Source organism: Panulirus ornatus, chromosome 43 (assembly GCF_036320965.1).
Source record: "Panulirus ornatus isolate Po-2019 chromosome 43, ASM3632096v1, whole genome shotgun sequence".
NCBI lineage: Eukaryota > Metazoa > Arthropoda > Malacostraca > Decapoda > Palinuridae > Panulirus > Panulirus ornatus.
In genome coordinates this window covers 3,247,102-3,260,910 of record NC_092266.1, presented here as the reverse complement: position 1 = coordinate 3,260,910, position 13,809 = coordinate 3,247,102, and the positions used below count along the sequence as shown (strand labels likewise).

The 13,809-nt window shown below is 39.4% G+C and overlaps 1 pseudogene; it reads right to left on the bottom strand.

Annotated features, from left to right (window-relative positions):
- Positions 1–4,658: 4,658 nt before the first annotated feature.
- On the bottom strand, positions 4,659–13,537 carry LOC139762279 (uncharacterized; annotated as a pseudogene).
- Positions 13,538–13,809: the final 272 nt, after the last annotated feature.

The window sequence follows — 13,809 nt, the reverse complement described above, 5'->3', positions numbered from 1 at the left end:
AGACGATAAACAACACGTAATGAACACCTGAGATGAACAACACGCAATGAGCAGCTGAGATGAAGAACAACACGTAATGAACAGCTGATATGATGAACAACAAGTAATAAACAGCTAAGATGATAAACAGCACGTAATAACAGCTGAGATATGAACAACACGTAATGAACAGCTGAGATGATGAACAACACGCAATGAACAGCTGAGATGATGAACAAAAGTAATGAACAACTGAGATGATGAGGAACACGTAATGAACAGGTGGGATGACGAACAACACATAATGAACAGCCGACATGATGAACAAACGGTAATGAGCAGCTGAGATGATGAGCAACACGTAATAAACAGCTGAGATAATGAACAACACGTAATGAACAGCTGAGATGATGAACAACATGTAATGAACAGCTGAAAGGATGAACACGTAATGAACAGCTGAAATGATGAACAACACGTAATGAACAGCCAAGACGATGAACAACACGTAATGAACAGCTGAGACGATGAACAACACGTAATGAGCAGCTGAGATGTTGAACAACACGTAATGAACAACTGAGATGATGAACAAAACGTAATGAGCAACTGAGATGATGAGTAACGCGTAATGAACAGCTGAGATGATGAACAACACGTAATGAACAGCTGAGATGATGAACAACACGTAATCAGCAGCCGAGATGATGAACAACACGTAATAAACAGCTGGGATGATGAACAACACATAATGAACAGCTGAGATGATGAACAACACGTAATGAACAGCAGAGATAATGAACAACACGTAATGAACAGCTAAGATGATGAACAACACGTAATGAACAGTTGAGATGATGAACAACATGTAATAAACAGCTAAGATGATAAACAACACCTAATGAAGTGCTGAGATGATGAACAACACCTAATGAACAGCTGAGATGATGAACAAGAAGTAATGAACAGTTTAGATGATGAACAACACGTAATGAACAGCTGAGATGATGAACAATATGTAATGAACAGCTGAAAGAATGAACACACAATAAACAGCTGAGATGATGAACAACATATAATAAGCAGCTGAGATGATGACCAATACGTAATGAGCATCTGAGATGATGAACAACACGTAATGAACAGCTGAGATGATGAACAACACGTAATGAACAGCTGAGGTGATGAACAACGCGTAATCAACAGCTGAGATGATGACCAATACGTAAAGAACAGCTGAGATGATGAACAACACGTAATGAGCAGCTGAGATGATGACCAAAACGTAATGAACAGCTGAGATGATGAACAACACATAATGAACAGCTGAGATGATGAACAACATGTAATGAACAGCTGAGATGATGAACAACACGTAACGAACAGCTGAGATGAACAACAAGTATTGAACAGCTGAGATGATAAACAACACGTAATGAACAGCCGAGACGATGAACAACACGTGGTGTGCAGCTGAGATGATGAACAACATGTAATGAACAGCTGAAAGGATGAACAACACGTAATGAACAGATAGATTGATGAACAACACGTAGTGAACGGCTGAGATGATGAACAACACGTAATGAACAGCTGAAATGATGAATAACACGTAAAGGATAGCTGAGATGATGAACAACACGTAACGAACAGCTGAGATGATGAACAACGCGTAATGAACAGCTGAGATGATGAACAACACGTAATGAACAGCTGAGATGATGAACAACACTTAATGAACAGCTGAGATGATGACGAAAACGTAATGAGCAACTGAGATGATGAACAACACGTAATGACAGCTGACATGATGAACAATACGTTATGAATAGCTGAGATGATTAACAACATGTAATGAACAGTTGAGATAACGAACAACACGTAATGAAGAGCTGAGATGATGAACAACACGTAATGAACAGCTGAAAGGATGAACAACACGTAATGGAAGGCTGAGATGATAAACAACACGTAATGAACAACTAAGATGATAAACAACACTTAATGAACAGCTGATATGATGAACAACACGTAATGAACAGCTGAGATGATGAACAACTGTAAGGAACTGTTGAGATGATGAGGAACATGTAGTGAACAGCGGAAAGGATGAACAACACGTAATGAACAGCTGAAATGATGAACAACACGTAAAGGATAGCTGAGATAATGAACAACACATAATGAACAGCTGAGGTGATGAACAACCTGCTTTGTATTACACAAACGTTGTTACCTATGTTACTATCAGTATACTGTATGACATGTTATACCTACTTTGTATTACACAAACGTTGTTACCTATGTTACTATCAGTATACTGTATGTCGTGTTATACTTTCTTTGTGTTACACAAACGTTTTTACCTATGTTACCATTAGTATACTGTATGACTTATGTTATACCTACTTTGTATTACACAAACGTTGTTACCTATGTTACTATCAGTATACTGTCTGTCGTGTTATACCTGCTATGTGTTACACAAACGTTGTTATCTATGTTACTATCAGTATACTGTATGTCGTGTTATACCTGCTTTGTGTTACACAAACGTTGTTGTCTATGTTACTATCAGTATACTGTATGTCGTGTTATACCTGGTTTGTGTTACACAAACGTTGTTATCTATGTTACTATCAGTATCGCTTAGTATACTGTAATTAATGTATCCTAGACCCACCTCTGAAGGGAGTGTACCCTTGGGGTGCCTGAGCCAGCTCCCCTTCCCCCGTCACTCTCCTATGTTGATGTATTTTACCCACTGTACGCTCTATACTGGCCTCAACCTACACCTAGATATGTATGTACACTTCACTCATACAATCACTGAGATACTTTTTCTATGGATATCCAGACAATAATCTTTCTTTTAACAAAAGAAATAACATTTATTGAATTGTAACAAACTTACCTCAATCTTCAACATTATCAACGTCACGAGCAGGTTTCTCAACTAATTGGATTATGGAAATATCAAGCAAATCTACGTGGATCCGCACCCGAAGCTGGTGGAAAGAGACATTCGCCCCAACCTTGCACTTAAGTCTTTTACGACAGAATCTTGTTCATCACAAATTTCTGCAAACTGATCATAAAATCTGTCGCCTTTCTCTGGTGTTTGTCCTACTGTTATTTTCTTACGAAGCTCATCTTTAATCTATGCAAAATCAAATCGACATTCCCATCGGGTACATTTTATTCATCACAAGATTAAGATGATCTTTAACAAAGGCCATACATTACCGCCTACATTATTTACCATGTTTTTATTAAAGATTATACCCTGGAATTGCGTATTAGGCAAAGAAGTCTATCTATTTTATATCAAACCAAGATTCAGAAATAGCAATCACATAATATCTTCTACAGATGCTTTCTCAGACTCTGACATTTAGTTACGTAGCCTCCGAACATTAGCAATATCTAGAATACTTTATGTCATGAACCAATGACAGTAAAACAATGCACAGTTCAATATTAGTATTAGGTGCAGCGACAAGTGTAACACTGCAAACTGTTGCCACTCGTTACCACCACACATAAGTATTAAGGTTTTCTACACAGTCTAATGGCAATAAACAGACAACTTACCTACAGTGAGCTTATTTTAGGGAAAAGTCACTTTCCTTCAGGAGTTTCGTCACATTTGCTTGCAGCCAGTAACCTGAGCTCTCCTGGCTTAATGTTGAGGCTCTACATGTACTGTACTGTACGTCTGTACTTACCACCATGTATAGTTAATTTTCAATGAAAATAACATGTGTCCTGCTGTTGTTTTCATATGGAGATGCAAGTGAAATGACATACACTACTGATCAGGCAAGTAAAAAAAAAAAAAAAGAAAAGATTGATTAAAAGGTAATTTATTTCTTTGATAACATATCACTAATACAATAAACACACGTAAATCAATACTTTTTTTTAAAAATTAATGATATTTCTATAGTGAGAATTTTTACAAATCAAGTAATCTCTTGCACGGTTTACTGAGGCCATAATGTTTAGATATGATCAAAAGGTTGTGGACATAAAGTTACATAAGTCGCAGACACCCACCAGAGATGATCATATGTGAGCAAGAGGGTGACACCTGTGTTACTATAAACCAGACCTGGGAGTGAGGCAGTATGCCTCCCACACACTAGACCAGGCACTGGGCTGCTGTATTCTACACTCATCATGGATGGTACAAGATAATGAATTTCCCATAAACCAGACTTAATGTTGAGATAGTTTGTCCTCAAACATCAAGACTGGCAACGTGTCTCTGCAGACCAGACCTGCAGAGAAGCTTGGCGATTGTGTCACTACACAACAGGCTTAGCACTGTGGTACTGTGTCACTAGGCACTGCACCTGGCACAAGGGTCCTGTGGCACCACACATACACTAAATCTGTGGTAGTGTCTCACCACACACCACACCTGTCACGAGGTCCTGTACCACCATACCATACCTACACTAACACTGGGGTACTGATGTCACCAGACACCTCACCGTAGTGAAGGAAGGTCTTGTAGGTCGGTAATGAGGGTGAGTAGTGTAGGGTGAAGGAAGTCAGTGTTGGCACTACAGCGACTGCACCACCACACCTACACTGACACTGGTGTACTGTCTCACCACACTCCACATCTGACACTAAGCCATTTCATCTCACACTCACCAGTATTGCACTGGCACTGAGGTACTCTGCTTCTCATATACCAGACCTGGCAGGTAGTACTATGTCCCACACACCGCAAGCTTGTACCGGGATGAGGATACTGTGATAAGAGTTCCGTATCTCTGCTTGGGCATGGCGTTCCTTCACACATCACATCTCACACATAGGTATTGTGTCCCTCACACACCAGACGTAGCACTGGGGAACTGTTCCTGCACACCACACCTGGAGCTGGGATCCTGTTTTCCCACATCCTGAAAAATAATGAATATAACTCTCAGCACTGGTAGGCTTCCTGTAGATCTTAAAGGATAACTAATCAAAATACCTAATTATCACCACATTAAGGAAGGGTGATTTGCCTTTGTGTTTCCATTTAGTCTTAAACTTGATGGTGGGATGAATCGTAATTCGTTAAAGAAAACATCATGATCTTGGTAAGATGGCCATAAGGACCACACATCGTTAACGTATCTTAACCATATTTTTGGACTTTTACTAACTGAAGTTTGCATCTCAGTATTCCATGAATAAGTTAATGAGAATGGGAGTGAGGGAATTTATCATGGCTAAACCGAATTTCGTTCAATAAGAATCAGCCTCAGGAACTTGGAAAACGTTATTGTCAACAAAGTTTTATTAAGTCAATGAAAGTTTTTGAGGGTAGGGGCATCTCAGCTACGGTAAAGGAAAAAGAATCTCGCCATATAATGTAAATAATAGATTAGATTTTGCTAAGAGGGCTAGGATCATTTATTTGCCTGATCATGAACTTCTTAGATTTAATATCAATTTCTCTTTACCAAAGTCTATATTGATGAAACCATTGCTTACTTAACCCTAAAACACTATTGTCAATAATGAGGAATGGTTTTACTTTCCTCGGGTCCAACAGACACAGAGGGAAAAAGATCTCATTACGATTTACTAAACAAATTACATGGACTTAAGCTTTAATTTACCTTATTGAAATATACGAGTAAAGAGAACAAATATAGGAGTAGTTATTGTGTATAATGCAAAAAATAAAAGATACAAGAAATGAAAAGAGAGAAGTAGAGAGAATTTGTACGTGTGTGTGTGTGTGTGTGTGTGTGTGTGTGTGTGTGTGTCTGTGTGTGTGTGTGTTCGTGTGTGTGTGTGTGTGTGTGTGTGTGTGTGTGTGTGTGTGTGTGTATTTTCAGGTCTGCCATTACATATTAATCAGATCAACAATTCCACGTACTTCAGGTGGAGTGAGCGAGGATCTTAAGCCGCGGCAACAATGTATTAAAGTGTGTAATAAGGCTAATAGTATGTTTGGGTTCATTAATGGGACTGTTAGCAATGAGACTCCTCGAGTATTATTACAACATTATCTTGAATTGGTGAGACTCACATTTGAATCATGCGGGTTAGTTTTGGGCTCCATACTATGCAGTTAATAATGATTATTAGAGAGAGAGAGAGAGAGAGAGAGAGAGAGAGAGAGAGAGAGAGAGAGAGAGAGAGAGAGAGAGAGAGAGAGAGAGAGAGAGAGAGAGAGAGAGAGAGAGAGAGACCTCACTTATGAAGAAAGGTAAAAAAGGCTGAATTTGCAGTCATTTAAGAGGAGAAGGCCTAGAGGGGATGTGAATGAAGTTTTTGAATAGGTGAAGACCATACATAGAGGTAACATGAATAAAGTTCTTAGAATGACGCCACTGGGTAGGACCAAAAATAATGGATTTAGATAGATTCAGGTCGGATGTGGGTAGATATTGGTTCGGGAATAGGGTCGTAGATTTATGGAACAAGCTGTCAAGTACAGTAGTTGAAGTTAGTTCTTTAGTTAGCTTTAAACGAAGGTTGGATGTGTTTATGGGTACAGGCAGTTGGTTTGTGGACAGACTCAGGACCTGCCTAGCTCGGGCCAATACGCCTCTTGCAGTGTCCTTACTTCTCATGTTCTTATGGTATGTAGTTTTGTAATATACTCTATAATACAGTTGGACTATGTATCCCTGATAATACCTTTGTATTTATCTAGACAGTTTTCTCGTATAGGCATTAATATTAAAAATCAATCCCAGAGATAAAACAAACATACTTATAAACCGGTACAAACATACTTATAAACCGGTACAAACATACTTATAAACCGGTACAAACATACTTATAAACCGGTACAAACATACTTATAAACCGATACAAACATACTTATAAACCGGTACAAACATACTTATAAACCCGTACAAACATACTTATAAACCCGTACAAACATACTTATAAACCCGTACAAACATACTTATAAACCGGTACAAACATACTTATAAACCAGTACAAACATACTTATAAACCAGTACAAACATACTTATAAACCGGTACAAACATACTTATAAACCGTACAAACATACTTATAAACCGGTACAAACATACTTATAAACCAGTACAAACATACTTATAAACCGGTACAAACATACTTATAAACCGGTACAAACATACTTATAAACCGGTACAAACATACTTATAAACCGGTACAAACATACTTATAAACCGGTACAAACATACTTATAAACCGGTACAAACATACTTATAAACCGGTACAAACATGCTTATAAACCGGTACAAACATACTTATAAACCGGTACAAACATACTTATAAACCGGTACAAACATACTTATAAACCGGTAAAAACATACTTATAAACCGGTACAAACATACTTATAAACCGGTACAAACATACTTATAAACCGCTACAAACATTAAAAAATGATTTTTTTCATCCAAACTTTCTAATATATATATATATATATATATATATATATATATATATATATATTTCTTTCATTCATACTATTCGCCATTACCCGCGTCAGCAAGGTAGCGTTAAGAATGAGGACTAGGCCTTTCAAGGAATATCCTCACCTGGCCCCCTTTTCTGTTCCTTCTTTTAGAAAATTAGAATATATATATATATATATATATATATATATATATATATATATATATATATATATATATATATATATATATATATATATATATATATATATCATATATATATATATATATATATATATATATATATATATATATATATATATATATATATATATATATATATATATATATATATATATATATATAAATATATCCCTGGGGATAGGGGAGAAAGAATACTTCCCACGCATTTCTCACGTGTCGCAAAAGACGACTAAATGGGACGGGAGCGGGGGGCTAGATACCCTCGCCTAGTATTATTTTAACTTTCTTATCCCTGGGGATAGAGGAGAAAGAATACTTCCCACGCATTCCTCACGTGTCGTAGAAGGCGACTAAAGGGGACGGAAGCGGGGGGGGGGGGGGAGAAACCCTCCCCTCCTTGTATTTTGACTTTCTAAAATGGGACAGAGAAGAAGGAGGCACGCGGGGAGTGTTCATCCTTATGGAAGGCTCAGATTGGGGTGTCTAAATGTGTGTGGATGTAACCAAGATGAGAGAAAAAGAGAGATAGGTAGCATGTTTGAGGAAAGGAACCTGGATGTTTTGGCTCTGAGTGAAACGAAGCTCAATGGTAAAGGGGAAGAGTGGTTTGGGAATGTCTTGGGAGTAAAGTCAGGGGTTAGTGAGAGGACAAGAGCAAGGGAAGGAGAAGCACTACTCCTGAAACAGGAGTGGTGCGAGTATGTGATAGAGTGTAAGAAAGCAAATTCTAGATTGATATGAGTAAAACTGAAAGTTGATGGAGAGAGATGGATGATTATTGGTGCATATGCACCTGGGCATGAGAAGAAAGATCATGAGAGGCAAGAGTTTTGGGAGCAGCTGAATGAGTATGTTATTGGTTTTGATGCACGAAACCGGGTTATAGTGACGGGTGATTTGAATGCAAAGGTGAGTAATGCGCCAGTTGAGGGAATAATTGGTATACATGTGGTGTTCAGTGTTGTAAATGGAAATGGTGAAGAGCTTGTAGATTTATGTGCTGAAAAAGGACTGGTGATTGGGAATACCTGGTTTAAAAAGCGAGATATACATAAGTATACGTATGTAAGTAGGAGAGATGGCCAGAGAGCGCTATTGGATTACGTGTTAATTGATGGGCGCGCGAAAGAGAGACTTTTGGATGTTAATGTGCTGAGAGGTGCAACTGGAGGGATGTCTGATCGTTATCTTGTGGAGGCGAAGATGAAGATTTGTAGGGGTTTTCAGAAAAGAAGAGAGAATGTTGGGGTGAAGAGAGTGGTGAGAGTAAGTGAGCTTGGGAAGGAGACGTGTTTGAGGAAGTACCAGGAGAGACTGAGTACAGAATGGAAAAAGGTGAGAAGAAAGGAGATAAGGGGAGTGGGGGAGGAATGGGATGTATTTAGGGAAACAGTGATGGCTTGCGCAAAAGATGCTTCTGGCATGAGAATCGTGGAAGGTGGTTTGATTAGAAAGGGTAGTGAGTGGAGGGATAAAGAAGTAAGATTATTAGTGAAAGAGAAGAGAAGCATTTGGACGATTTTTGCAGGGGAAAAATGCAAATGAGAGGGAGATGTATAAAAGAAAGAGGCAGGAGGTCACGAGAAAGGTGCAAGAGTTGAAAAAGAGGGCAAATGAGAGTTGGGGTGAGAGGGTATCATTAAATTTCAGGGAAAGTAAAAGTATGTTTTGGAAGGAGGTAAATAAATTGCGTAAGACAAGGTAGCAAATGGGAACTTCAGTGAAGGGGGCTAATGGGGAGGTGATAATAAGAAGTGGTGATGTGATAAGGAGATGGAGTGAGTATTTTGAAGGTTTGTTAAATGTGTTTGATGATAGAGTGGTAGATATAGGGTGTTTTGGTCGAGGTGGTGTGCAAAGTGAGAGGGTTAGGGAAAATGATTTGGTAAACAGAAAAGAGGTAGTAAAGTCTTTGCGGAAGATGAAAGCCGGCAAGGCAGCGAGTTTGGATGTTAATGCATTGGAGTTTATTAAAAAAGGGGTGACTGTATTGTTGACTGGTTGGTAAGGTTATCTAATGTATGTTTGATTCATGGTGAGGTGCCTGAGGATTGGCGGAATGCTTGCATAGTGCCATTGTACAAAGGCAAAGGGGATAAGAATGAGTGCTCAAATTACAGAGGTATAAGTTTGTCGAGTATTCCTGGTAAATTATATGGTAAGGTATTGATTGAGAGGGTGAAGGCATGTACAGAGCATCAGATTGGGGAAGAGCAGTGTGGTTTCAGAAGTGGTAGAGGACGTGTGGATCGGGTCTTTGCTTTGAAGAATGTATCTGAGAAATACTTAGAAAAGCAAATGGATTTGTATGTAGCATTTATGGATCTGGAGAAGGCATATGCTAAAGGTAATAGAGATGCTCTGTGGAAGGTATAAAGAATATATGGTGTGGGAGGCAATTTGTTAGAAGCAGTGAAATGTTTCTATCGAGGATGTAAGGCATGTGTACGTGTAGGAAGAGAGGAAAGTGATTGGTTCTCAGTGAATGTAGGTTTGCGGCAGGGATGTGTGATGTCTCCATGGTTGTTTAATTTGTTTATGGATGGGGTTGTTAGGGAGGTGAAAGCAAGAGTTTTGGAAAGAGGGGGCAAGTATGAAGTTTGTTGTGGATGAGAGCGCTTGGGAAGTGAGTCAGTTGTTGTTCGCTGATGATACAGCGCTGGTGGCTGATTCATGTGAGAAACTGCTAAAGCTGGTGACTGAGTTTGGTAAAGTGTTTGAAATAAAGTTGAGAGTCAATGTGAATAAGGGCAAGGTTATTAGGTACAGTAGGGTTGAGGGTCAAGTCAACTGGGAGGTAAGTTACTGGAGGAATTAAGTGTTTTAGATATCTGAGAGTGGGTCTGGCAGCGAATGGAACCATGGAAGCGGAAGTGAATCATAGGGTGGGGGAGGGGGCAAAAATTCTGGGGGGCCTTGAACAATGTTTGGAAGTCGAGAACTTTTTCTGGGAAAGCAAAAATGGGTATGTTTGAAGGAATAGTGGTTCCAACAATGTTGTATGGTTGCTAGGCGTGGGCTATGGATAGAGTTGTGCGCAGGAGGGTGGATGTGCTGGAAATGAGATGTTTGAGGACAATATGTGGCGTGAGGTGGTTTTATCGAGTAAGTAATGTAAGAGTAAGAGGGATGTGTGGAAATAAAAAGAGTGTGGTTGAGAAAGCAGAAGAGTGTGTTTTGAAATGGTTTGGTCACATGGAGAGGAGTGAGGAAAGATTGACCAAGAGGATATATGTGTCAGAGGTGGAGGGAACGAGGAGAATTAGGGGACCAAATTGAGGGTGGAAAGATGGAGTGAAAAAGATTTTGTGTGATCGGGACCTGAACATGCAGGAGAGTGAAAGGCGTGCAAGGAATAGAGTGAATTGGAACGATGTGGTATACCGGGGTCGACGTGCTGGCAATGGATTGAACCAGCTCTTTTTATTTCCACACATTTCTCTTACCCTTACATTACTTACTCGATCAAACCACCTCACAACACACATTGTCCTCAAACATCTCATTTCCGGCACATCCACCCTCCTGCGCACAACTCTATCTATAGCTTACGCCACGCAACCATACAACATTGTTGGAACCATTATTCCTTCAAACATACCCATTTTTGCTTTCCGAGATAATGTTCTCGACTTCCACACATTCTTCAAGGCTCCCAGGATTTTCGCCCCCTCCCCACCCTATGATTCACTTCCGCTTCCATGGTTCCATCCGCTGCCAGATCCACTCCCAGATATCTAAAACACTTTACTTCCTCCAGTTTTTCTCCATTCAAACTTACCTCCCAATTGACTTGACCCTCAACCCTACTGTACCTAATAACCTTGCTCTTATTCACATTTACTCTTAACTTTCTTCTTTCACACACACACACACACACACACACACACACACACACACACACACACACACATATATATATATATATATATATATATATATATATATATATATATATATATATATATATATTTATATAGTAATATCATTTTACAGAAATACTAGTATATTACCAGAGATGAAACAATATCATTTGTTTATCAGTGTGGGGTCTCACCTGTTTGGCGCCTGACCTCCCTGGTGGGATCCTCTGTGATCTTGGGAAAGTTGGGTGTAACGTCATGGGTCGCTCCACTGCACGCGGGTCGTGGCCGGTTCTTCTCCCCACATGATATCTGGGATGCGTTCAACTACCTTGCGTTTTACTATACTGCTTTTTCGGGAGAAACATATAGGACATTCTGAACATAAGCATGGTTTCTACCCTGTTTGAACTCTCCGATGTCTTCCTTAATCACCTCTTCAAGAAAATTGTTTTTGACATTCTGAACACCGGTACGGCTTCTCTCCTTGTGAACTCTCAGGTGTCTGACTAAAGCACTTTTACCAGGGAGAGTTTCTTGATATTCTGAACACTATTATGGTTCCTCACTTGTGTAACCTCCCGATGTGTCACTGAAGTACTTATAGCAGAAAAGGCTTTTTGATATTATTTTTACTTGTTTGGCTTCTCGGCTGTGTGAACTCTCAGACGTTTTACTAAATTACCTCTGTTACAGAATTGTTTTTGAAATTCCGAACATTGGTATAGCTTCTAGCCTGTGTGAAGTCTCAGGTGTCTCACTAAATTACTTTTCTGAGAAAAAGTTTCTTGACATTCTGAACATTGGTATGGCTTCACGCCTGTGTGAACTCTCAGGTGTCTCACTAAATTGCTTCTCTTAGAAAAAGTTTCTTGACATTCTGAACATTGGTATGGCTTCTCGCCCGTGTGAACTCTTAGGTGTTGCACTAAACTACTTTTAACACAAAAACTTTTTTGACATTCTGAACATTGGTATGGCTTTTCGCCCGTGTGAACTCTCAGGTGTGTCACTAAATTGCTTTTCTTAGAAAAAGTTTCTTGACATTCTGAACATTGGTATGGCTTCTCGCCCGTGTGAACTCTCAGGTGTGTCACTAAATTGCTTTTCTTAGAAAAAGTTTCTTGACATTCTGAACATTGGTATGGCTTCTCGCCTGTGTGGACTCTCAGGTGTGTCACTAAATTGCTTTTCTGAGAAAATGTTTCTTGACATTCTGAACATTGGTATGGCTTCTCGCCCGTGTGAACTCTCAAGTGTTGCACTAAACTACTTTTAACAGAAAAACTTTTTTGACATTCTGAACATTGGTATGGCTTCTCGCCCGTGTGAACTCTCATGTGTGTCACTAAACTACATTTCTGAGAAAAATTCTTTTGACATTCTGAACATTGGTATGGCATCTCGCCCGTGTGAACTCTCTGGTGTCTCACTAATTTATTTTTCTGAGAAAAAAGTTTTTGACATTCTGAACATTGCTATGGCTTCTCGCCCTTGTGAACTCTCAGGTGTGTCACTAAGCTACTTTTCTAAGAAAAACTTTTTTGACATTCTGAATATCGGTATAGCTTCTCGCCCGTGTGAACTCTCAGATGTGTCACTAACTTACTTTTAAAAGAAAAACTTTTTTGACATTCTGAACATTGGTATGGGTTCTCACCAGTATGGATTCTCAAGTGTTTCTTTAAATCACATTTTTTAGAAAAATACTTTTGACGCTCTGAACACTGATATTGCTTTTGTCCAATGTGAACTTTCATCTGCAACACCAAGTTGTTCTTACGGGAGAAGGTACTCTGGCATTCTTTACCCTGATATGTCTTCTCAAAAGTATGTAATTTCATGTGCTTATGAAGATAGACATGTTTCGTAAAGCTTTTCTGACACTCAGGACATTTGGAGAGTTTTTATGACCTTTTGTCTCCTGTTGTCAAAACTGTTTGAGGAGGTTTCGCTGCACGGAGAATATGTCCCTGGTTGTCCCTCCATGCTGCAGTCTTCTCTATCACCATAACACGTTTATAACACAGTGTAGCTCACCCTGTCAGTCCACAACTGCCATCCGTGACACCATGAGATGCTTTGCGAGTGAACACCAGAGAGAGACTGACCTTGGCTAGAGTGTGGGATATAAAGCCAACTCACTCTCCACCCTACGTTGCCTCCAGTCCATTTCTCTCGTGCTTTTTTCTATCTTTTTTGCCATCCATCATCCAACATCTCTCGACCGTTAGGCTTGAACAATTTCTACCCCAGCTTCCCCACACCATTCAGGAAAATTACTTCCTGAGGAGCGGAGGCTTGGTGTGGACCTGTTCTCACCTAACGGGGTTGAGACCCTCACATTCTTACCAC